At 52.8% G+C, this 26,554-nt stretch overlaps 1 pseudogene; it reads right to left on the bottom strand.

Annotated features, from left to right (window-relative positions):
• LOC119923081 overlaps nt 1-11,110 on the bottom strand; it is a 142,670-nt pseudogene extending 131,560 nt beyond the window's left edge.
• Between the last annotated feature and the right edge of the window lie 15,444 nt (nt 11,111-26,554).

The following is a 26,554-nucleotide window of genomic DNA, read 5'->3' on the forward strand; positions in this document are numbered from 1 at the left end:
TTGGGGGATCTCGGAGAGGGCCGAGTCCCCTGAGCCACCTTCCCTAACATGGCTGTCTCGGGATGAGATTCTGTCCATTATTCTGGGACCAGAACCCATGGCACGTCCCAAGGCAGGCGCCGCTAATCCAGACCCGGTGCCCCAGGACCGTCCTGATGCCACCTCGTCCTCCTAGATTTCTTTTCTCCCACGGGGTGGGGGCACTCAGAAGAAGAACAGTTCATCGTTCTCTTTCAGTCTCCATTCGTAGGTGTTCAGGAATCTGCGGATCTTGGATGAGGAGTCGTTTTTCAGAGCTTCAATTTCTGAAAAGGGGTGGCAAAGAACACGTGAGATTCAAGGCAGTCCTCCACTAGAAGCTGCCCCCTCCCCCACTTTGATCATGCCCCGGGGACCTGGGAAGAGTCCTCCACTCCCCATCCAACTCCAATCTCCTCAGTCCATAACTTCCCCTCGCCTCGTTCTGTCCTTCTACCACCACCCACCCAGGGCTGCGGAGATGGGAAAGCCTGAAACGCGAGACAGAAGAAAGAGGAAGGCAGAGAAATCAATCCGTCAGTCAATGGTATTTTCAGAGCGCTTACCATGTGCAGAGCACTGCATTAAGCGCTAGGGAGAATATGTCAACTAGAATAAGCAGACAGATCTCCCAGCCCATAAGGAGCTAGCAGTCTAGGGGAAAATAGTTGCTAGAGGCTCAGAGAGCCAGCATTCAAAAAGGCGAGTGAAAGGTAAAAGCAAGACAGAGGAGGAAGCACAGAGCATGGCGAAAGACAGAAGGAAAGAGAGAGAGAGAGAGAGAGAGAGAGAGAGAGAGAGAGAGAGAGAGAGAGAGAGAGAGAGAGAGAGAGAGATTAGGGGATAGATGGAAAGTGTGCATGTCTTTGTTTGGGACTCACTCTGGAAAATGATTTTGAACGTCTTGTATGAGAGCAGCGGGCTTGCGGTATAGAGAGTGATGGTGTGTACTGTGGGGAAAGGAAACAAAGCATTATTTTCCTCGTTTGTTTTCCCATCCATCCGTCCATCCGCTTCCCAGAAGGACTACTGGAAGGACTTGGCTTCCATATCCAGCCCCCGGAGTCAGGGAGGAGGAGCCAAGAGAGGCCTCCTCTGGGATCTGGCCAAGAAAAGGGGTCGGACCAGATCGTCTGGCATTATTTTGTTGGTTTTAGGTTTGTATGTTTGCTTGCTTTCCCCAGTGCCCTCCACTCCCCACTCACCGAGGAAGACAACGGCCGCAAATTTCACATCTGGTTGGATGCAGTTGGTATAGGCCAGAGCTTGGGACAAGAAATGGGATTGAAGTCCCCAAAGCTCTTCATCTGGGGAGGAGGAGAAGGAGAGTGAGAGACCCCAACCCATCCCCAACCTCCTTGTCGATGCGTTCCAACTCTCCAACTTCCAATTCCACTACAGGACACGGGGCTCTCAACCTCCTCCTGGTCCCTTTCGCAAATCAACCCCTCTAGACTGTAAGGTCATTTCAGGCCGGGAACGTGTCCACCAACCATTCAACTGTGCTCTCCGAGGAGCTCGGTACAATGTTGTGTACAGAGTAATTACCAAGCATATCCCACCGATGTGCCCGCAGGAGGGATCCGCGCCCACATTTCCCACCCCAGACCCAAGGACACGCCCTCCCAGCCCCCACCCATCCCTGACGTACTCACCATGGCCGTCCAGATGGTACCGTAGGCCGTGCTCTCCCTCTCTTCACACCTCAACATCCACCCGACGACTCTGGAGTGCCTCCAGCCGATATTCTGGGCCAGCCAGAATAATGTATATCTGGCTTTCTGGAAACAGAGAACCCGAGGGGAGGGTGTCAGGGGGCGGCAGAGCCCCGGACCAGGGGCCCAGAGAGGATGGGTACTGTGGAGGGTGGGGGAGACTCACTTGGCCACTGTCGGGTACTCGTCCTTCAGGTGGAAGAGGACGGGGAAGAGGCAGCGGATCAGCTTCTGACGGAGATGGGATTTGGGATCCGTCACACAGCCGCCGGCCACGGCTGTCAGCAGCTCTAGGGCTGCCACCCGCACTTGGGGTCTCTCCTGAGGAGAAATCCCCGGTGGAGTTGGGGGGGGGGGCAGGAGATGAGGGGGCGGCGGGAACCGGAGTGGGGGCTGGGGACCCCAGGGCAGGGACAATCAGGGGACTGAGGTCTTCGGGGGAAGAGTAAGGAGCGAGGACATCGCCGGCATGGGGGGGGGGGGGGACGCAGTAGTGCCGGACGGGGGGCGGGGGAGAGCCGTGGCTCGCCGCGGGTGTGACGAGCTGCGGAAGGGCAGCCGATGCCCCGAGCCCTGTGGGAAGCGGCCGCCTCTGGGCTCTGGCACAGCCAGGGTCGGGGCGGGAGGTCCCGGGCTCCGGCACTGCGGCGGCTGCTCCCCTGTCCCCTCGAGCCCCTCAGACTCACGTCGTACAAGAACGGGTTCAGCATGAGGAGGATGTCCTTACGGAGTTGGCCGAGTCCCCGACTGCCCAGACTGCGGGCGGTGAGAGTCGCCGCGTCCATGGCCACTAGGAGCCCCTCCTGGTCCTTCCGGGAGATACCCTCCAGGAGGAAGGGGAGCTGAGCAAGGAGCACTGGGCGCTGAGGAGACGAGGGCAAAGAGGTCAACGGTGAGGCGGTCCGCCCCGAGACGGCAACCACTGGCCCCTCGATCCTGGGCCCGCGCGCGGACTGCCCACCCCCGGGCCGCCCCCGACCGCTCCCTGGCGACGGGATCTCTCAAAGACAGTCCGTATCCCGGGCTGGGGATCCCCCTGGCCCTACACCCTATGGGGATGGCCCTAGGGCTGGGCCCCTGACCTTATCGTGGTTGAGGGGCAGGCTGGTGAGGGCCTGCAGGCTGATGACCAGCACCAAGGAGTCGGGGTCTTTTAGGCCGTCCCGGAGGATGAACCGCACGACTTTGGGATCCAGGACAGTCTTCAGGCCGGGGGTCCAGATCAACTGCCAAGGAAAACCATGTCTGCGCCTGGACCGTGTAGGCGAAGGGAAGTCGGAGCCGGGACTCGCAGAGAGGGGGTAACGGGTGCCAAGCTGTTTGGGACGGGGGCGGTGACCAGTACCTCCCCGTTCCCCTCCAACATCTGCCCACCCTCTCACCCGGGGTTCGGGGTCCGGGGGTCCCTGCCTGAAGGTGACAGTGCCCACTGCGGACCCGAGCCGTCTCTCCGGAGCCCTAGGCCCCACTTCCTACCTCGGCCAGCAGCCCCATGGCCACACTCCGGCCCTGCGGGCCTTTCTCCTGCAAAGAGGTAGCCACCCTTTGCAGGAGTTCGGCCACCATCGGGCACCTGCTCTGGACCAGGGTCCTGGGGGAAACAGCCCCGCAGGGCTGAGCTCGGAGAGGAGTCCGGGAAGCCCCGTGGCCGGGGAATAGGAGCTCGGGGAGGGCCAGGGGTAGGGCAATTAACTGAGGAGGCTACTCCCCACCCGCTCGCCCAGCCCCATTTCTTGGGGGATTCTGCCCACCCCGTCACACACACACACACACACGCGCACACACACACACACACACACACACACACACACACACACACACACACACACACACACAGAACACACACACCCCTTGCCAGAAGGGCCACGGCCTCCTGGAAGGTGTTGAGAGAAGAGAAGAGGTGCCAGCCATCGTGCAACTCCATGGATATGAAGCTCTGCCAACATCCTCTGTTGGACAGAAGCCCCCTCAGGCCCTCCAGGGCCGTCCTGAAAGCAACGAGGGTTCGGGGGTTCGGGGCGGGGTGGGTTGTGTGAGAGGACCAGAGGGTGTGTGTCAGTCCTGCCGATTCTGGGCATGTCCCAAAAAAGCCTTGTCCTGTCACAGGCAACCCCTACCCCTAGGGGTAGGACAAACGAGACCTGACCTCCAAACCTCCTATCCCTGCCATGTTTGGTCCCCAGCCCAGCAGGGACAACGTGGACCAGGAGCTCCCTGGAATTTCTGCCATCTCCGGCCTCCCAGACCCACGGACCATCGGCTCCCCGGCCCCTGGGAGCCCCCGGCCACGATGCAGTGTCCCCGAGGTATCTGTCCGCTGATCGGGGGATGAGCCATCCCCAATTGGAGTATCTCCTTCACGGGTCCCTCTCCCCCAACTCCGCATCCCTCCGGTCGCTCACCTCCAGGGACTGAGGGCGGAGGGGACGGTGGGCTCCACGGCCAAGAGCACCTGCTCCCTCACCAGGCCCAGCTCCAGCACATACTGAATCTGCATGATGAAGGCCAGGAAGAGCTGGGGGAGGAGTTGAGCCACAGCCTCCGAGTACTTCACAGCAAAGAGAAGCCCATATAGCGGGTTCACAGCCTGGTGGGGTGGTACATGGGCTCAGCCAGAAGTCCCCCCCAACCCGACTTGCCCCCTGGCCTCTGTCCACTGCTCCCTTCGAAGCCGCTCCCAGGGCCCTCTATGGGCCGAAACCCCGAGCAGAGATAGGCAGCACCCAACTCGGTGGCCCCTCTCGGGGCTTGGCCCCCTGTGCCCTCGAGGACCGCTCCCGACTCCCACACCTGGCACCCTGGGCAACCTCCGCAGGCAGCAGGGAATGGGTCGGAGGGAGTGGAAAGAGGTGGGGCAGGTGTGGAGCTCAGGGCTAAGGGCTGCGGGCTCCAGTCCAGGCCTGCCCTTCGATCCGTCCTTCTGGGGCTCACCGCGATGGAGCCTCGGCTGTACCTGTCCCACTTGGCCCTGTTGCTCTCCTCAGGTAGAGGTCATACCAACACCCTACGGAGCAGTTCCCGCAGCATGCGGGAGGCGATGGAAGCATCTGCCCCGACAGATTTCCAAACCTCAAGGACCTGCCTGTGGAGCCACAACCCGGACTCAACTTTTCCCACCTCTCCCCCAGCACTGGCCCAGGATCCAGCCCCAGAGGGGACCAAGGCGTTGCGGGGGCCCTGGATTGCAGCCTTGGGGTCTGGGAATCTCCCCACCACCCACCTGCCAGCACCTCCCACCTAGGACCGGCCCCTCAGGCGGAGACCAAGGAGAGCCGAGAACCCCAGACTCCATACAACTGCCGAAGTCCGCACTAAGCCCCCACCCCGGAGGGATCCGGTGTCGCTCTTCCCGGGTCTGTCCCAGCTGGGGTCTTTCCGTCCCGGGGAGCTGGGGGAGATGGTGGCCGTACCCGTTCAGAGGTATTGAGTACTCGAGGAAGACCTGCACTGTCTTCCTAATGTTATGACAGGCCATCAGGTCCAGGGCTTCCTTGAAGAGGGTCTTCTCAGACTGGGGGCCAGAGGAGATGTGGTGCTCAAACACGCTCCTTGCCAAGTAGGCCGCCTGGAGGTCAGCGGGGAGGGAGACGATCAAAGTCGAACTCGACAACCCGGCCTGACATCCCTTCCACTCGTGTCCCCCCTCCCACCGACCTCCCTCAACCCCCACCCCACTAACCCTGCCCGGCCCGGCCATCTGGGCCCCAAGCAGCAAAGCGGTGAAGGCCCCACTGCCTCAAAGGCCCGGGCCTGCTAGTCTGGCTCCAGTCCACAGAGCCAGGGACCAGAATTTCTGGCGAACTGAGAGGGGAGAAGCCACAGAAGGGAGAGCCAGAGGCTCCAGCCCCTCAAGAACCTCCAGTGGTTGCCCATCCACTTCCTCATCAGACGGAAATTCCTCACGAGTGGGTAAGCATACCACAACCTTGTCCCCTTTTTCCTACTTATTTTCTACTACAACCCAGCCCGCGCACTTCGCACTTCTAATGCCAACTTCCTCACTGTACTTACTGTATTCAAGGTACTAACTCTAACTCCATCTCCTCCAGACTGCCGCTAACTTATCGCCCACGACACACCTCTGGCCTGGAACACCCTCTCTCCTCAGATTCGACAGGCAGTGACTTACTGAAGGCATATCTCCCCCACAAAGTCTTCCCTGACTAAGCCCCCTCTTTTCCCTCTTCTCCTTCTGCGTCACCATGACCTACTCTATTCATTTCATTCCCCCAGCCAGCCAGTCAGCCAGCCAGCCCCACGGCACTCACGTCCATAACTCTCATTTTTTGTTTTCTCTTACTATCTTTCTCCCCCCTCTAGACTGTCAGCACATGGTGGACAGGGAATGGCTTCGTATGCTGTTATATCTGACACTCCCATTCGCTTAGTACAGTGCTCTGAACACCGGAAGTGCTTAAAAATATGATTGACTGACTGATTTCTTCTGTTCTTTGATGTTTAGTATTGTTCACTGCCCTTACAGAACTCCCATTTATTAAACTTTGAGAGACTCATAAATAGAGATTCCAATGAGTCCTGTCCCGTGGAACGATTTTGAGTATCGCCCCACTGCGTTACTGCACGTTCAGCAGGGCATAACCGAAAATAAATCAGGATTGGGTATTTGGAAGACTATTTTGTGTGCACACCGCCACGATTCCCAGGGCCACATTTCACCTGCAACAGTACCCTAAGAAGTTGTGTTGTGCACCAGGGACATCATTAAATAATAGAGACACACGGGAAGATAAAAAAAAATTAGGAAAATGTAGGTCTCAGAATGCCTAATCCTTTGGTTTCCATATCTGGAAAAATTGCTATTGCAGATAAAACGTGCCAGTTTTGTGGAGATGACAGATGGGGAGAAATGATATGTTCACTTTAGTTACTGATTCCTATTCGTTCATACATTCACTCATTCAACCGCAGTCATTGAGCGCTTACAGTGTGTCAGGTACTGTACTAAGCGCTTGGGAGAGTAAACTAGAACAACCAATAAACACATTTCTGCCCACGACGTGCTTACAGTCTTGAGGGGGCAACAGACGTTAATATAAATCAGTAAATGATAAATAGATAAAAAATAAATAAATTACAGTTCTAAGCAGATACATACCGATGTGCTGTGGGGAACAGATTAGAAATAAGTAGGATAGAAATGTACAAGTAAAATAAATAAATAAATAAATAAATAGAGTAGTAAATATGTACAACCATATATACATATATACAGGTGCTGTGGGGAAGGGAAGGAGGTAAGACGGGAGGATGGAGAGGGGGACGAGGGGGAGAGGAAGGAAGGGGCTCAGTCTGGGAAGGCCTCCTGGAGGAGGTGAGCTCTCAGCAGAGCCTTGAAGGGAGGAAGAGAGCTAGCTTGGCGGATGGGCAGAGGGAGGGCATTCCAGGCCCGGGGGATGACATGGGCCGGGGGTCGATGGCGGGACAGGCGAGAGCGAGGTACAGTGAGGAGATTAGTGGTGGAGGAGCGGAGGGTGCGGGCTGGGCAGTAGAAGGAGAGAAGGGAGGTGAGGTAGGAGGGGGCGAGGTGATGGAGAGCCTTGAAGCCCAGGGTGAGGAGTTTCTGCCTGATGCGCAGATTGATCGGTAGCCATTGGAGGTTTTTGAGGAGGGGAGTAATATGGATGAATGAAGGAGCAAGTGAGAGCGGCACAGAAGGGAGTGGGAGAAGAGGAAAGGAGGGCCTAGTCAGGGTAGGCTTTTTGGAGGAGAAGTGTCTTCGCTAAAGTTTCGAAGTGGGGGACAGAAAGTATCTGAAGCAGAGAAGCAGCGTGGCTTAGTGGAAAAAGCCCGGGCTTGGGAGTCAGAGGTCGGGGGTTCTAATCCCGGCACCACCACTTGACAGCTGTGGTACTTTGGGCAAATTACTTAACTTCTCTGTGTCTCGGTTATCTCACCTGTAAAATGTGAATTAAGACTGTGATCCCCAAGTGGGACAACCTGATAACCTTGTATCTATTCCAGGGCTTAGAACAGTGCTTGGCACATTGTAAGCGCTGAAGAAATACCATTAAAATTACTATTGTTACCTGTCTGATATGAAAGAGGGCGGACATTCTGGACCAGAGGGAGGATGTGGGTAAGAGGTCGACGGCGAGATAGAAGAGATCGCGGTAAAGTGAGAAGATTAGCGTTAGAGGAATGAAGCATGCTGCCTTGGTTGAAGTAGGAGAGAAGCGAGGTGAGGTAGGAGGGGGCAAAGCGATGAAGTGCTTTAAAGGCCAGGGTGCAGAGTGTTTGTTTGAAGCAGAGGTGGATAATAATACAATAATAATGATGACAGAATTTGTTAGGCGCTTACTATGTGCAAAGCACTGTTCTAAGCGCTAGGGGGATCCAAGGTGATCACGTTGTCCCACGTGGGGCTCACAGTCTTAATCCTCATTTTACAGATGAGGTAACTGAGGCTTAGAGATGTTAAGTGACTTGCCCAAGGTCACACAGCAGAAATGTGGGGGAGCCGGGATTAGAACCCATTACCTCCAACTCCCAGGCCCGTGCTCTTTCCACTGATAAGCAACTGCTGGAATTTCTTGAGGAGTGGGGATACATGGTCTGAACGTTTTAGCAGGAAAACGTTTCGGGAAGCAGAATGGAATATAGACTGGAGTGTGGAGAGAGAGGCGGCAGGGAGGTCAGCAAGGAGGCTGTTACACTAATCAAGGAGGGATAGAATAAGTGCTTGCATCAGTGTGATAGCCGATTGAATGGAGAGGAAGGGTGGATGGGGGCGATATTGTGAAGGCAGAACTGAGGGGATTTAGTGCTGGCCGGACTGTGTGGGTGGAAGGAGAGGGTGGAGTCAAGGCTCATGCCAAGGTTATGGGCTTCCTTTGCTATCTTCCAGGAATTTTTGTGATATTTAGCATTCCATTTTCTGTTGAGTTTTTTGTGTGTGAGGATGGGACCCTGTATATATGGGTATATATGGGTACACGGTGGGTCTCCAATTTAGACATGGTTAATGAGAGAATACCTTCCTGTCTGGGAAATACTCAGCCTAATGGTTGAGCAGGCAAAAAGGCACAATGGGCTTAGGAAAGGATTTGGATAAGACAAACGTCCAGGAGCTTTCTTGCCTGATACAATTACGTCGTAGATCCCCACCTTTAGGGAAATGGGGAAGTAGCCAGAGGAGTATTTCCCTGAGGGAGCAGGGGGATGTGACCACCGCCTAATCGTGACTTGAGAAGAGTGAGAGAGGTCTCAGGTGGCAGAAAGCCCCAAGACCAGGAAACCATAGAGCATCCCCAAAGAATTTATTGGTCATCATGTCCATCTCCCGCTTCTAGAATGTAAGCTTTTTGGGGACAGAGAATGTGTCCACAAACTCTACTGTGTGGTACTCTCCCAAGCTCTTAGTCCAGTGATCACTCGATCAATGCCATCGATCGATGGTGCTGGCTTACATCAGAAGGACTGGCTACAATCAGTGTTTATGGTACTGGTTAAGCCACTTGGCATGTGGCAGTCACTGCACTTAATGCTGGTGTAGGTGCACGATTATCGGGATGGATACAGTAGATGTACCACATAGGACTCAGTGTCTTGATACCCATTTTTCACATGAGGGAGCTGAGGCCCAGAGATGTGGAGTGACTTGCTAAGATCACACAGCAAGCCAGGATTGGAATATAGGCCATTCTGTTCCCCAGGCCCTGGCACTAGGAGGCAGTGAGCAACTCTGCCTCTCTTTGTGACTTGTGTCACACCACTGTGCCTTGTGTCTCTCAGTTGGTCTACAATCCCGACCCCCCTACCTCAACAGGCCAATTATTGCCTGATATCAAAAGTCAATCCCACTCCCAACCCCTCCCTCCTCAGACCCCTCCCTCCCCGCACCCCCGGGTTCCTACCTGATTTTCTAAGGCTGTGTTCACCTGAAGCAGGATGGAGAGTATCCGCATTGCCTGCCCCACGCTGGTCAGGTTGGGGCTCCTCAAACAATACAGGACTTGCATGGAGAGATTACACAGATGGGGTGAGGTCAGGTTCCTGGTCCAGGACTGGTGGGAGGAGAAGCGGGGGTCAAGGAGCGATGGCACATTTTGACCACTTAATAGTAAAAACAATGATAGCAATAATAATAATAGTACTTGTGACATTTGTTAAGAGTTTACAGTGGGCCAGGCACTGTATCAAGCTCTGGGGTGAGTCCAAGCAAATCGGGTTATACATAGTCCCTGTAGCACCTGCGGCAAACTTTGTCAATCCCCATTTTCCAGTTGAGGGAACTGAGGCCCCTAGAAGTGAAATGACTTACCTAAGGTTCCATAGCAGACAGATGGCAGAGCAGGGATTAGAACTCGTGGCCTTCTGACTCCCAGGCCCCCTGGCCTATCCCCTCCCCACTCCCGCCTCACATAGCAGGGAGACCCTCCCCTCCCCGCCCTTCCCCCAGCCTCACCCCCCCGGCCCCGGAGAGGCCCAGGCCCAGAGGAATGACCAGGCCCAGGGAGTTTTGGCTCTTACCACCAGATCGCCGTGGGACTGGGATCCGTAGAGCTCACTGAGCACGAGATCAAAACACCACTCTGGGAAGGATGGAGAAACCCCGCGGTGAGAACTCGCTCAGTGATGATGATGATGGTATTTGCTAAGCACTGACTATGTGCCAAGCATTGTGTCTGGGTGTCTTTGCCCCCTGCCCCCAATTCCCTCTCCCAGACACCCTGCCAGCTCCAGAACATTCTGAGGACGGGGCTGCACCCGGCCCCTCGCAACCCCCCTACCAAAAGAAAAAAAAACCAGGCCTCTGCACCCCACCCTCCTTCTCCTCTTTCTATTAACTTTGGTTATGGTACTTGCTATGTGCTTACTCTGTGCCAGACACTCTATTAAGTACTAAGGTAAACAGAAGGTAATTGGGTTGAACACAGTCCATGTCTCATATGCGGGCTCACAATCGATCCCCGTTTTTCTGATGAGGTAACTGAGTCATGGGGAAGTGATCTGACTTGCCCAAGGTCACTCAGCAGACAGGGGCAGAGCTGGGATCAGAACCCAGGTCCTTCTGTCTCCCAGGCCCGCACTCTGTCCACTACCGTGTCACAGGCTCCTCACCGTTGCTCATCACTTCCTTCCTGAACTCTGTGTCCTCGGGGGCTGGAGCGACCCGGGAGGTGCGGGCGGAAAGCTTTCTGGAATGAACCTTTCGGGCCCATTCCAGGCAGCGCCGCATCCTGGAGGTTTCACTCGAAAAAAAAATTCTCCTGGAGCCATAGGAAGAGTTGAAAGAGAGGGAGACGTAAAGGGGGTTGAACGAGGCTCCTGGAATGGGGCACCTACCTCTCCCAGTCCCCGGCCTCGGCCTTCTTTCGCAGGTTAGGAATGGCAGAGGCACCTGCAGCACCTCCCATAACTGCCGCTGCCCTGCCCCCTCCCCTCCGCCTCCTCCCTTCTCCTACTCATAAGCGCCTGCTTCCCCTAGGCCCCCAAACCCTGGCCCCAGCTGGGACCCCCGCCCATTCCACCTCTCTTGCCCTCCCAGCCGACCACATCCCGGGCCCGCGGACACAAGAGTGGACTGACCAGATGAATCGAGACATTCCGCTGATTGTTATCACTCGACGCTTCTCTACTCTGCTCTACTCTACGCTTCTCTACTCTAATTCAAGTCCCTCTCCCTAGCCCACAACAAGTTCCCCCCGCCTCTTCCTAGTCCTCCCCAAACACCTTCCCTCAACAAATAAACGAAATCCTTCTCTCTCCTCTCTACGTTCCAATCTACTCTCACGCTCCAAAGTACCACCGAAAGCACCACTAACTCTCCAACCACCACCAACACCTCGGCCAACGGTCCAATAAACACTTCCCGTCCCCATCGGGCAGACCCCTCTTGCCCGGGCTCTGACATCAGTAGTACATCACAATCGGTTGCCTGGCAGGGCTCGAGCCCCTCCCCTTTTCGCTCCCCCGCCCCTTCTTTCCTCATTACGATCCCTCCCCCATAACCCCCATTCCCAACCTATGGTTTCTGACCTGCAGTCGTCGTCCATGTGCCCTGAGGATCTGCCTTTTCCCGGCTTTCTTTGTGGACTGTGTCCCCTGCTCCACCCCTCCCCTCCCATAAGGGCATGAGTCAGAACTTTTCCAGTCTCTGCTGCGCAGTTTGGGATGGGGATAGTGCCCTTTGGCTCTCTGAAATGAGGAGCCTTCCCAGAGCATAGCCAGTCCTCTAATCAGAATCGGAATCATGGAATTTGTTAAGGGTTTACTATGTGCCAAACATTTTCCTAAGCGTTGGGGTTAATACAAAGTAATCAGGTTTCATAACGTCCAGGTCCCACATGAGGTTCACAATCTGAATCCCCATTTTAGAGGTGAGGGAACTGAGGCTCAGAGAAGTTAGGTGACCTTACCCAAGGTTACAGCAGCCGAGTGGCAAAGCCGGGATTAGAAACAATTTCCTCTGATGCCCAAACCTGTGCTTTTGGGGCTGCTCAAGTTCTCCAGTCTGGAAGCTCATTACGGGCAGGGAACCAGTCTGCTAATTCTTTTGTATCACACTTTTCCAAGGGCTCAGTACAGTACTCTGTACATAGTAATAATATTAATAATAGCAGTAATTGTGGTATTTGTGAAGCGCTTACAATGTGCAGACCACTGTACTTTGTGCTGGGGTGGATATGGACAAATTGGGTGGGACACAGGCCCTGTCCCACGTGGGGCTCACCGTCTCATCCCCCATTTTACAGATGAAGTAACTGAGACACAGAGAGATAAGTGACTTGTAGTAAGCACTCATAGCTCATAGCTCTTGTAAGTGCACATAGCTAAGTGCTGCTGAGAGGCAACACGGCCTAGGAGTCAGAAAGACCTGGTTTCTAATCCATAGTCTGTCATGTCTCTCCTGTGTGACCTGGGGCAAGTCAATTCTCTTCTCTGGGTCTCAGTCCCTGCATCTGTAAAATGGGGATTAAGACTGCAAGACCTTTATGGACAAGGAATCAATCAATCAACCAATCAATCAATCAATCAATCCTATTTATTGAGCATTTACTGTGTGCAGAGCACTGTACTAAGGGCTTGGGAAGTACAAGCTATCAACATGCAGAGACGGTCACTACCCAATAGTGGGCTCACAGTCTAGAAGATCTGTCTGCTATTTCTCCTGCAATGTACACTCTCAAGAACTTAGTACCATGTTCTGCACAGAGTACACACTCAATAAATATGTTTGATAGATTAGGCCTATGAACCCCCAAAGGGACAGGGGCTGTTTTCACCTCAGTTTGGCTGTTTACACCCTAGTGATTAGTACAGTGCTTGGCACATAGTAAGTTCTTAACAAATACCACGTTTATTATGATTATTGTTGCATTATTATTACTATAATTACTGTCAATGAATACCATTGATTGATTGGTAGAAAGAGTGGAGAAGACTCTCTAGCTCGCCCCGTCTAGGAGTTCCCTGTTTCTATCCCAATAGTTGGAGAAGTTGGACTAAGCTAAAGCAGGGGGACAGGAATTACTGCTCTTCTCTATGATGGGGGTCCCGCATAGAGTTCAAGGTCAAGGGAAGGGGGGCACCCATCCACCCTTCGAGATCCCTGTGCTCTGACCCTAGGGAAAGAAAAGGGAACTTCTCAAAAAAAAAATCCATGACCGATAAGGGTGTCATGAATGAGGAGGTCCCAGGATTAGAAGTGTAGAAAACAAGAAAATCTTTCAATCTGGATCGAGTATGCTCACCCGTGGGATTACTGGTGGAGAGAATCATTTTGGGGTTGACTCAAAGTAAGCGGGGTTCATAGCTAGAAAGGTTATTCTCGTTCCCACCTGGGGGCTAGAGTTCTTTACTATGGAGGGGAATACAATACCACCACCAATAATCATGACATTTATTCAGCATTTATTACGTGCCAGGGACTCTACTAAACTCTGGGGAAGATACAAGTTAATCAGTTTGGACACAGACCCTTTCCCACATGACACTCACGATCTTAATCCCCAGTTTACTGTGGAGGTAACTGATGCCCAGAAAAGTGAAGTGACTTGCTCAAGGGCACACAGGAGACAAGAGGTGGAGCCGGGATTGCCTTCTTGTGAGAGATTTTCCCATAACAGCTCCTACTAATGATAATCTTATTTATTTAGTGCTGTTTATGCATCTAGTAATAATCATACTAGGGTATCTGTTAGCTGCTTACTATGTGCCAAGCACTGTTCTAAGTACTGGAGTAGATATAAGGTAATCCGGTCAGACACGATCTCGATCCCATTCGCAGCTAACAGCCTAAGAAGTAGAGGTTACTATACTCTCTCCCCATTTCACATGGCCTAGTGGATAGCGCATGGGCCTGGGTGTCAGAAAGACCTGGGTTCTAATCCTTGTTCTGCCACCTGTCAGCTTTATGACTCTGGGCAAGTCACTTCACTTCTCTGGACCTATTCTTTAACAGGAGAATTAAGACGGTAAGTCCCATGTGGGACAGGGACTGTGTCCAATCTGATTATCTTCTATCTTCCCCAGGGTTTAGTTCAGTGCCTGGCCCATAGTAAGCGCTTAATGATTGCCACAATTCTTATGATTATCGTTATTGTTTCACAGATGAGAAAACTGAGTCTCAGAGAGATTTAGTAACTTGCCGAAGGTCACACGGCAGGAACCTCGTTGCACTGGATTATTTGTATTAAGGTCTGTGTCCCCCTCTAGTTGATGAAGCATCAGACAGAGTCGAATCGCCTGTGCTGGGCAGCCGCAGCATGGCGAAGAGTGAATGACGGATGGTCGATTTGTTGAGCAAAGACAACAGCAGAGATTCGAGTTTTTACTGTTTGGAAGAAGGCAATGGTGAGCCACTTCAGTACCTTTACCAAGAAAACTCTATGGATATGCATATCGGGATGACTTGATGACAGAAGATGGGACATTCTGGAAAGAGTGTCTCCATGAAGTTGCGCTGGATTCCAAACAGCTCGATGGCATTTGAAGAAGACCCCCTGTACATTCTGATCCCATTGTGGATAGGGAATGGGTCTACCACCTCTGTTGTATTGGACGCTCCCAAACACGTAGAACACTGCTCCTCACACAGTGAGCGCTCAATAAATGCGATTGATTAACTGAGTGATAAATTGTAGTCTTCTGAGTAGCAGAGCCATGCTCTTGCCAGCAGGCCGCAATGCCTCCCACGAAGCCCCTTAACAGGAGACGATGCAGTTTCTTTTTGATGTTGACATTCCCTAGGGTTCGTGGTGGGGATGAAATTTCCAGTCAGGATCAGGTTTTCAGTGCCTTGCTCTCGGGCCCCCAAATGTTGCAAAACACTCGGGGTGAGGCTGGATTTTTAATAGGGGAACTTGGTCTCCTCACACTGCCATCCCCCACATGACCGGATCAAGGACAGGCGGGCCACGGAGGCTTCTCTGGTCATCAGGGTGTCTTAAGGGATCCCCGAGTTCTGGTCACCTGGTGTCAGTGTAGGGCTACTTAGCAACAATCAAGAGAAACACTTGGATCATTCAGTAGTTATTCTGTACCAATGAAAATATTCAGTGTTACCTTCTTAAGTAATACTTTGGGAAGCAGCATGCCCACTGGAAAGAACCCGGGCCTGGAAGTCAGAAGGACCCGGCTCCCTCCCTTGTCTGCTGCATGACCTGGGGTAAGTCGCTTCATTTCTCTGTGCCTCAGGGCCCTCATCTGTCAAATGAGGATTAAGACTGTGAGTCTTATGTGAGACATGAACTGTGTCCAACTTGATTTGCTTGTGTCTCCCCCAAAGCTTGTTACATGCCTGGCACATAGGGCAGGGATTGTCACCGTTTATTGTTGCACAGTACTTTCCCAAGTGCTTAGTGCCGTGCTCTGCACACGGTAAACACTTAATAAATACAATTGAATGAATGAATGAATGAATGAATGAATGAATGAAGTGATTGGCCAGTACCCTAAAAATAAAGATTTGAAACACCATTTCTCCTTTTACACGGAAAGAGACAAACTGTACTTTTATGGCATTTCTTAAGCACTTACCATGTGTGAAGCACTGGGGCTTCTACAGGTTAATCCGGCCAATTACAGCCATGTCCCATATGAATCCCCAGTTTGCAGTTGAGCAAACCGAGTCCTAGAAAACCGACCTGACTAATCTAAGATCACCCCGTGGGTAAGTTGTGGAGCTGGGATTAGAATCCAGGCCCTTTTACGCCCAACCCATGCTTTATTCACTAGGCCGTGCTGCGTATATGTAACTTGTTGGGAGCCTGTGCTTTAGCCATTAAGCCAAGCTGCTTTATCTGTATCTTATCCTTTCTCCTGATTGTGTTTTGTGCACAGAGAAATTTGTCTATCAGCTCTGCCATATTGCATCAGGCACGGTACTGGGAGTCAGATGGATTTACGTTCTAATCCCAGCTCTGCCACTTGTCTGTCATATGACCCCTATGTGGGACAGGCACTTTGTCCAATCTGTTTATCTTGTAATCTATCCCAAGCGCTTAGTACAGTGTCTGGCACTTATTAAGTGCTTAATAGATATTGTTAAACAACAACAACAACAAGCAGCATGGCCTGGTGGATAGAGGCCAGGGCTGGGAGTCAGAAGGTCTTGGATTCTAATCCCACTTCCACCACTTATCTGCTGTGCATTCTTGGGAAAATCACTTCACTTTTCTGGGCCTCAGCTTCCTGATCCGTGAAATGGGTATGAAGACAGTGAGCCCCATGTGGGTCAGGGAATATGTCAAAATCGATTATCTTGCCTCATCCTCAGGCCACAACATATTGTGCCTAGTACAGTGTTCTGCACACAGTAAGCGCTCGTTAAATACGATTGATTGATTGATTGTTATTTCTTCCATCCACATATTTAAAAGCATATGTAACAGAAGCCTCCTTTCTTGGTAATGTCCTGAGTGGGTGGGGGGGATACAAGCCATGAAGTAATGGGTTACTTCCCATATGGGGACCAGATCAGTCAACCACTCAATCAGAAACATTTAAGCAACCCTTGGACGGGTATAGCACCGTGGTAAGTGTGGGAAGAAAACACAGACGTTGATTCATCAACAGCCTCCGGTCTCCCACAGAGTCCCCATCCCCGTACCCCAGATTACTCTTTTGCCCTCTTGTTCCACCTTAGGGATCTTGTAATAATAATGATGGTACTTGTTGAACCCTTTTCGATGTGACCAAGCACTGTTCTGAGGGCTGGAATTGATGCAAGTCAACCAGGTTGGATGGACCCAGGCCCTGTCCCTCATGGGTCACGTACCCTTAATTCCCTTATTTGCAGCTGAGGTGAGTCCTAGAGAAGAAAAGCAACTTTCCCAAGGTTACAGAGTAGACATGTGGTGGAGCCAGGATTTTCATTCATTCATTCGATCATATTTATTGAGCGCTTACTGTGTGCAGAGCACTGCACTAAGCGCTTGGGAAGTACAAGTTGGCAACATATAGAGACGGTCCCTACCCAACAGCGGGCTCACAGTCTAGAAGGGGGAGACAGACAACAAAACAAAACATATTAACAAAATAAAATAAATAAAAATGTACAAGTAAAGTAAATAAATAAATGGAGTAATAAGTATGTACAAACATATATACATATATACCGGTGCTGTGGAGAGGGGAAGGAGCTAAAGCGGGGTGGATGGGGAGGGGGAGGAGGGGGGGAGGAAGGAGGGGGCTCAGTCTGGGAAGACCTCCTGGAGGAGGTGAGCTCTCAGTAGGGCTTTGAAGGGAGGAAGATAGCTAGCTTGGTGGATGTGTGGAGGGAGGACATTCCAGGCCAGTGGGAGGACGTGGGCCGAGGGTCGACGGCGGAACAGGCAAGAACGAGGCCCAGTGAGGAGATTAGCAGCAGAGGAGCGGAGGGTTCAGTCTGGGCATAGGGGCATTTGGTGTCCAGTCGGCTGTCCGCGACCCTCCTCCAGGGCAGCAAGTCATTGCTGCAGGGGTTGGATATCCCGTTCTAGCCAATCCCGACGACCTTGTTTTCCATGTTCACGATGCCCACCTGGGAGTTAGGTTCCTTGCTCCGAATCCAACCCGACTGACTTGTATCTACCTCAGCACTTGGTACAGCGCTTGTCCCATAATCAATCAATCAATCATTCAACCAATCATTCGTATGTATTGAGGTGGAACTATGGGCCAAGCACTGTACTAAGCGCTTGGGTGAGTACAATAGAACAGAATTAGCAAATACGTTCCCTGCCTATAACTAGCTTATCATCTAGAGGACGCACTTGGTAAATGCCATCATTAATTAATTATCTGACGTGAGATTTCAGACACCGTTAAGCCATCACCCCAGAGCAGTAGGATTAAGGGCCATTGACATTTCTCCTCCCGCGAGGTGATCGGTCCGAGTACCAACTAAGACCAGCGAGAGCATCCCACGTTCAAAGGTCTCCACCAGCCGGTCCTCCAGTCGGGCCCACCGGATCCCCTCTTTCTAGTTAGCCTGATCTGTGGCGGGTGGAGTTGTTGGTCTGCTTCCCCCATCCCGGGTCAGCAGCCTCAGGAGAACACTGGAGTACCTACATATCCCGAGGAGGGAGTTCATTGGTGGACACTTAGAATCAGGCATGGAAGAAGGAAGCAAACAGACCCAGTGAGTTTGGTCATGAAAACTATGGCTTTACTACGAAAACCTGTGTAAAAGCTAAGGCTTTGATGCATGTGTCTATGGAAAAGCTATGGCTTTACTGCATAAACCTACAAGAGCTGTGCATCCGTTTACAAAACATGCTTAAACCTCGAACGAAAGGTATTACATCCTTTAGGGACCCAATGTCTCGCCCCGCCACGGGGCGGTTTGAGCTCATGCCTCAAACTCAATCTCAGATAGACAGGTCCTCGCACCCCTTTTCCTCTCTAGAACTTGTCGGGGCTTTTACGGAGCCTCGGGCCGGGAGTCCCAGGCTAAGCCAAAAAGACTCTGGACTGTCCTAGCTTCCCCTCTGGGTTGCAAAGAGCAAGAGTTAGTTAGCCCAGGTGCACATTGTTTTGATGGGAGTGGCCGTGGAAGTGGCAGCTGGGCGATCATATTCCCCGACCAACCAGGTGAGCAAACCAATATGACTGCCATGTTTGGAAAAGATTATCTACCTGTAATGCGTAACATCGAGCTTCTTCCGCATGGACCCTGCTCTACATAGAAACATGTTTTTGTGGACGTGGCAGACGGGAAAATATAGGGGTATTTGGGTGAGATGTTTATTCCCTGTTAAGTGTAACCTTGAGCCATATCTGCAAGGTGTGGCCTCTAACTACAAGTCTTTGTTACCCATACATAAACCACTCAGAGCATGTAACAATTCCCTGATAACAGAGGAGAAGGAGGGCCTTTCCAAACTGGAGTCGGTTTGGCTATCTCTGGTTGGGAAACTCCCAAAGCATCCCGACAAGTCAGCTCCAATGTTGCTCTAAGCAGAGCGCTTGCAGGTGGATCTTCGTGGAGCAGCAGAGGGGAAAAAAGCTGTAGAGAAAGCTGGAGAACAACAGAGCACGACACCATTTAAGCCATGTCTTGAGCGAGGAAAGTCAAAATATGCCAGAACCAATCGGGGAGGCAACATTAGGGAAATATGAGGAAAGGAATGCCCAAATAACTTCCAGTTACCCGGAGTCTATTCGGTCCTACCCGAGTCCTGTAGACGTACGGGACCAGGTCTCCCACACCTTGGCCGTCTGGTTTTGGAGGGCAAATCCAGGGTGAGCCGCATGGACAATATGCTCAACGAGCTTGGCCAAGTCCTCCTCGTACATTTTCTTGTACGAAGCCGGAGCCTAAATTCCTAGTCTGACATCATTCATTCATTCATTCATTCAATCGTATTCACTGCTCGCTTACTGTCTGCAGAGCACTGTCCTAAGCACTTGGAAAGTACAATACAGCAACAAATAGAGACAATCCTTCCCTAATGGGTTCACAATCTAGAAGGGGGAAGATAGACAACAAAACAAAACAAAACAAAACAAATGGACAGGCATCAATAGCATCAATATAAATAAATAGAATTATAGATGTATACACATGATCAATAAAATCAGTAGAATTATAAATATGAACATGTATACACGAGTGCTGTGTGGTGGGGAGAGGTTGCAGAGGGAGGAAGTAGAGGTGATGGGGAGGGGAGGTGGAGCAGAGGAAATGGGGGGTTTAGTCTTGGATGGTCTCCTGTATCCCTCCCAGCGCTTAGAACAGTGCTTTGCACATAGTAAGCACTGAACAAATGCCATCATCATCATCATCATCCTGGAGGAGATGAGCTCATGGGGGTCGCATACCTATGGGGATGAATAGAAGGAGCCCCATATGGGACAGGGACTAGGTCCAATTCGATCTGGTCTTATCCACCACAGTGCTTAGTACAGTGCTTGGCACATAGCAAGGGACTAAAAAATACCACAGTTATTATTATTTGACTGGTGCCCCATCTGGGACAGGGACTGCATTTTGACCTGATGATCTTGTATCTAGCCCAGTGCTTAGAACAGTGCTTGGCACCTAGTCAGAGCTTTACAAATAACATCATTATAATTTTTCAGACCCCCAATCACCTTCCTAAAAATGAAGCGGAAGCTGAGTCGATTTTTGAATCCTACTCTCCCTAGCGCTCGGTAAAGTGCTCTGCCCCAAGTAGGCACTCAATAAATACCATCGATTGGCCAAAGAAGCTGATTTCCCCGAGTCACCTGGAGGCCTTGATGGCAGGCATCAAGCAGTTCAGGACTGAGGGCTAGACCGACCTTAGTTATTTATATTATAAACATATCTTATTTATAGTAATGTAAATACTATGTACTCTAGATTGTGAGCTCTTTGTGGACGGAGAATGTGTCCACACACTCTGTGGTATTGTAGACATTCAAACACTCAGCAAGGTACTCTGCACGCAGTAAGATCTCAAGAAATCTGATGGATCTACAGATTAGTTCTCCAATTCGGACACTAAATTTAGCTAATTGTTACAAATAAAGGCAGAGCTTAATCTCTACCCATCGGGACGTATCCCCCTTTGTTCTATCCCAAGCTTTGGCACTGGTTCCACCCGTGGCCCAGTGGGGCTCTTGACGACCGTACAGCCAATGCCTTATCTGGACAGGCATGAGAGGTATCCCATTTCCTCACTTCCATGCTATTCATTTGCGGTTTCCAACAGCAGTGTACATCCAATAGGACAAAGCGAAATAGAATAGGAAAATTCACGCACCGAGGTTCCAGGGAAGGGAGGACATCAACTCCCAAGGATGCCAAGCGGTTTACTGCGTGTGGACCTGAACAAGCCTATCGTGGAGTGTTGGGAATAACCACTGTCTGCATGGCCACCATTGCTGCTCCACTCCGATGGGAACAGGGCCGATTGCATCTCCCAGGCCACAGCTGTGGCTTGATCCAGGCACTGGGCTAAAGTGCAGGAGCGGTAATGAACTATCACGACAAGTGATGAGAACACGATCTGCACATTTCTCAACTCCCACGTGCAGAGGCAGAATAAGAATCATGACCTGAGGCTATTCTTTGTACTCCCAGGCTGGGGGAGAATAGGAAGCCTGTGAGAACGAGGCCCAGAGCCAAGTGTGAGGCCCGAAAGTCCACAAACCGGTGCGGACAATAAACCACCGCCTGGGCTAAAGACCTCCACGAAGATGCCGAGATCTCCCCACGGCCGGGCTACAAACCGGCAGGATGATCGACCACCTCCCGGATCAAGGACCTGCCCTCTTTCCATCTCCTTCCCCTCCTACACACTCCACCACGGGTTTCTCCCGAGGAGCTACCCCAAGTGCGGGTGGCAACCCGGGAGCTGCTGGCAGCTGTGCCTGGCAGTTGGGTGATGGAGGAGGAAGCCTGCCCCCAGCAGGAGCTGATCCGCTGCCTCCTCCCCGTCCTTTTCCACTTGAAGGACGAGCACTCGACAGTGGGCAAAGTGAGTCTCCCCAACCCTGCACAGTCCCCTTCATCTCGGTCCCTGGTCCTGGCCTCTTCTGCCTTCTAAAACTCATCCTCGGATTCTGCATTTCCAAAAAGCCAGATACATATTCTTCTGGCTGGCCCAGAGCATCGACTGTAAGTACACCCAAGTAGTTGGATGGACACTAAGCGGAGAGGAGAGGGAGAGCACGGCCTGTGGTACCATCTGGGAGGCCTTGGCGAGTACTACTGGGATGGGTGGGGGGTTGGAGGGGCGTCCTTGAGTCTAAGGGGGAATTGTGGGCGCGGAACTCTCCTGGGGGGCACATCGATGGGATATCGGGGGTATTTAGCGTGTGCAGAGCACTGTACTCATTGCTTCGGAGTGTTCAGCTGAACAGCTAGTGGACACGGTCCCGATCTGCAGTGACCTTACAGGCTAGAGGGGTTGATGTGAGAAAGGGACCAGTAGGAGGTTAGGAGCCCAGTGCCCTGGAGTGGAATTAGGTTTTGGGAACTTGGGGGTGGGCATCTACAAGCATGTTGGGGATGGGCAGGGGTCTCTCACTCTCCTTCTCCTCCTGCTCAGATGTCCTGCTTTGAGGACAACCATCCCATTTTCTTGTCCCAAGCTCTGGCGTATACCAACTGCCCACAACCAGATGTGAAATTTACGGCCGTGCTCTTCTTCGGTGAGTGGAGAGTGGAAGGCACTGGGGAAAGAAAAGAAAACAAGCAAAAACCAACAAAAAAGCGTCATGTTCTGGCCCAGCCCCTTTTCTTTGCCGGGTCCCAGAGGAGGCCCCTCTTGGTTCCTCCTCCATGCCTCTGGGGACTGGATATGGAAGCCGAGTGGCGATAGTCCTTCTGGAAAACGGGTGAATGGATGGATAGGCAAACGAATTAGAAAATAAAAATACAAACCGGCGGGACCATCAACCACTGCCCGGGACAAGAACCAGCCACGTTCCCATCTCCTGCCCTTCCTACACACTCAAACGGGGGTTTCTTCTCAGGAGAGACCCCAAATACAGGCTGCTCCCGTGGAGCTGCTGGGAACCGTGGCTGGTGGCTGGTCGATGGAGAAGGAAGCCTGCTAACTGCAACACTGATGTTCCACTGCCTCCTCTCTGTCCTCTTCCACGTAATGGACCAGCACCCTACAGTGAGCAAAGTGCGTCTAACCCACATTCTGCAGTCCCTGCCCATTTTGGGCGTCTGGTCCTCGCCTCCCTCTCCCTCTGACACCCCCCTCCCCCCGCAACCCCCATTCTTGTTCTCCATTTCCAGAAGGCCTTCTGGAAGGCCTACATATCTTTTTCAATAAACAGCATCAACATCGCTCTGGATAATCTGTGGCTCTTCAGCGAAGACTTGGAATTCCTTTCCCAGGGTGGGTCCCAATCGTAGTCTGTCTGTCTGTATCTCTCTCTCTCTCTCTCTCTCTGTCTCTCTCTCTCTCTCTCTCTCTCTCTCTCTCTCTCTCTCTCTCTCTCTCCCTATCTCTCTCGCTTTGTTTTGTGCTTCCTCCTCCGTTTTTTGTGCTTCCTCGTCCGTCTTCCTTTCCTTCCTTCCTATCCTTCTGAACCTTCCCGGCCCCCGACCCGGCTGTGCCATAACGCAGAGGGGGCCACTGCCCCTGGGTTCGTGGCATCGGCTGCCCTTCACAATAACGTCACCCCCGCAACGAGCCACACGGCTTCCCCCGTACCCGGGCGCAGCTTTTCTTCTGCCGGCGCTGCCTTCGCTCCCTACAGTTCCCCGGCAGACGTCTCTCCCCGGGTTATCCCTGCCCTGGGGTCCCCAGACCCCGCCATGGTGCCAGAAGCTCCCCACCCATCTCTGGCCCCTCTCACACACTCCACCGGGTGTCTCTCCTCAAGAGAGAACCAAAGTGCGGGCGACCGTTTCCACAGCTCCCATATAGTGTGGGGAATCTGCTGCGCTTCCTCAGCTCGTCACCCCAGCGGCTACCCATGGCGCTCCCCCACCCTCCGCCCGGTACTGTGTCTCCCCATCTGCCAGCGCTGCCCTTGCCCCGGAGATCTCAGTATCCCTGTTGTTTCTGCCCTAGGGTCCCCATCCCCTGCCAGGGTGCCAGCAGCCCCCACCCATCTCCTGCCCCCCCTACACACTTCACCGGGGATTTCTCCTCAGGAGAGACCCCAGGCGCGGGTAGCAGCCCTGGAGCTGCTGGCATCAGTAGACAGCAGCTGTGTGATTGAGAGGAAAGCCGGCCTCCATCAGAAGCTGATCTGTTGCCTCCTCCCCGTCCTCTCCTACCTGAAGATCGAGCACCCAATAGTGATCAAAGTGAGTATCCCCCACCCTCCACAGTGCGCTTCCTCTCTGGGCCCCTGGTCCTGGGCTCTGCCGCCCTCTGACACCCACCCCTCGGGCTCCCCGTTTCCAGAAAGCCAGATATACATTCTTCTAGTTGGCCCAGAAAGTCGGCTGGAGGCACTCCAAAGTAGTCGGGTGGATGTTGAGCTGGGAAGAGAGGGAGAGCACGGCCTACGGTACCGTACCATCTGTGAGGCCTTGGTGAGTACTTCTGGGATGTGTGCGGGGTGGGAATTGTGGGTGCGGAACCCTCCTGGGGGACACATGGGTGGGATACCTTGGGTAATTACGGTTTGAAGAGCACTGCATCGAGTGCCTCAGAGAGTACGGTTGAACAGATGCTGGACACGTTCCCGGCCTGCAATGACCTTAGAATCTAGAGGTGGTGATTTGCGAAAGGGACTAGGAGGAGGTTAAGAGCCCAGTGCCCTGGGGTGGAACTAGGAGTTGGAAAGTTGGGGTGCATCTGCAAGGAGGTTGGGGGTGGGCTGGCGTCTCTCACTCTCCTTCTCTTCCTACCCAGATGGAGAGCTTTGAGTATAGCCATCCAATTTTCTCGTCCCAACCTCTAGCATATACCAACTGCCCACAGCCAGATGTGAAATTTGTGGCCATTGTCTTCCTTAGTGAGTGGGGAGAGGAGGGCGCTTGGGAAAGAAAAAAGAAGCAAACAAAAAACTCAAAATATGCCTCATTATCAGTCCCGGCCCCTTTTCTTAGACGGATCCCAAAGGAGTCCTCTCTTGGCTCCTCCTCCCTGCCAACGTGGGATGGATATGGAAACCGAGAGTCTGCAGTCCTTCCGGGAAGCGGTTGGACGGATGGATGGGCAAAAAAACGAGAAAATAATGGCTCTTTTCCTTTCCCCTCAGTACACACCATCACCATCATTCAAGAAAGCCCGCTGCTCTCCGTTGAGGACTTGGGAATCCTTTTCCAGAGAGAGTCTCAAATACAGATACCCCCCCCCCCCGTTTCTCTCTCTCTCTCTCTCTCTGACCTACATCTCATGTGCTCTTTACCACCATCTTTTCAGAAATTCAAACTCTAGAAAATGACAGCTCGAACAGGATTCGCAGATTCCTGAGACCCTACAAGAGGAGACTGGCAGAGAACGATGGCCAGTTCTTCTGAGGGCTCCGATCCCGTGGGAGAAGAAGAAGCCTAGGAGGGCGAGGTGGCAACAGGACTGTCCTGGGGCTCCAGGTCTGAGTCAATGGGGGCTGCCTTGTGACGTGCCATAGGTTCAGGTCTCCGAAGAATTGAGAGGATTCCGACCCCAGACAGCCAAGTGAGAGAAGCAGATTCAGGGGGCCCGGCCCTCTCCATCATCCCCCATTTTTACTCTGGCCGCCAGCGAGAGGAAGGAGGCTATGAGGGGGGTGGACTCTAACCCCAAGACTCGGGGACGGGGGGAACTGGACCACGCCAGTGTCAAAACCCTACCTCCTTTCCAGGTTGGGACCGCCTTTCCTTCAGCCAGCGGGGTCGGTAGGGAGTGGGGGTGCTGACAGTGGAGCGCCATTCGAGTCTGGGGGTGGGCCGGGGAGGGGGAGACCCGCCTACCAGGGTAGAGCCCGAATAGCTTTAAGTGCAGGGCTTGGGAACACTTCTGGTGAGGCATGGGTGCCCCAGGAGGGGGTTGGAATGGCATTCACCAATCCAATCGTATCTACTGAGCACTGACTGTGTGCAGAGCACTGTAATAAGCGCTTGGGAATGGCACTTGGATTGGGGCCAGAACTTGGTTCCAGCCTGTCCATTTGATGTCATCGGAGGAGGAGGAAGGCCAGGATCAAGTGGACGAGGACGGCTAATAACTGGTGGAGGAGGAGGGCCAGGACCAGGCAGAGGAGGCCAAGGAAAAGCCGGAGGAGGAGGGCCAGAGCAGGCAGAAGGTGTGGGCCAGGACCGTGGGAGGAGGAGGGCAAGGAACAGACGGACGTGCAGGAGGACCAGGAGAAGGGGGATAAGGTTTGCCAGGGCAAGGCTGACGAGGGTCAGGACCAGGTGGAGAAGGAGGCCTGGGACCAGGGATTGGAGGAAGGCCAGGATCAGTTGCAGGACGAAGACCAGGACCAGGTGGAGAATGAGGGCCTGGACCAGGATGAGAAGGGAGGTCATAGTCAGGCGCAGTAGGAGGACCAAGACCAGGGCGAGGAGGTGGTCCAGTACCAGGAGGAGTAGGTGGGCCAAGACCAGAGCGAGGTGGAGGATCAGGACTAGATGGAGGAGCAGGGCCATGACCGGGTAGAGTACAAGGGCCAGGACCAGATGGAGGAGGGGGAGCAGGTCCCGACAAAGGAGGAGGAAGGCCAGGACCAGGAGGAGGAGGAGGGTCCAAGATCAGGGAAAGACGGGGGATCCGGACTAGGCAGAAGAGTATGGTCATTACCCGTTAGAGGAGGAGGACCAAGGCCAGTCAGAGGAGATAGATCAGTACCATGGGACGGAGGTGGACTAGGACCAGGAGGAGGAAGAGGGCCAAAACCAGACACAGTAGTAGGAAATCGAGCTGCGGTAGTTCATCCAGAAAGCGAGTGGACAGATGAATGGACAAACAAAGCAGTAATTAATGGTTTCG

The sequence above is a fragment of the Tachyglossus aculeatus genome, unplaced genomic scaffold (genome assembly GCF_015852505.1).
Source record: "Tachyglossus aculeatus isolate mTacAcu1 unplaced genomic scaffold, mTacAcu1.pri scaffold_143_arrow_ctg1, whole genome shotgun sequence".
NCBI lineage: Eukaryota > Metazoa > Chordata > Mammalia > Monotremata > Tachyglossidae > Tachyglossus > Tachyglossus aculeatus.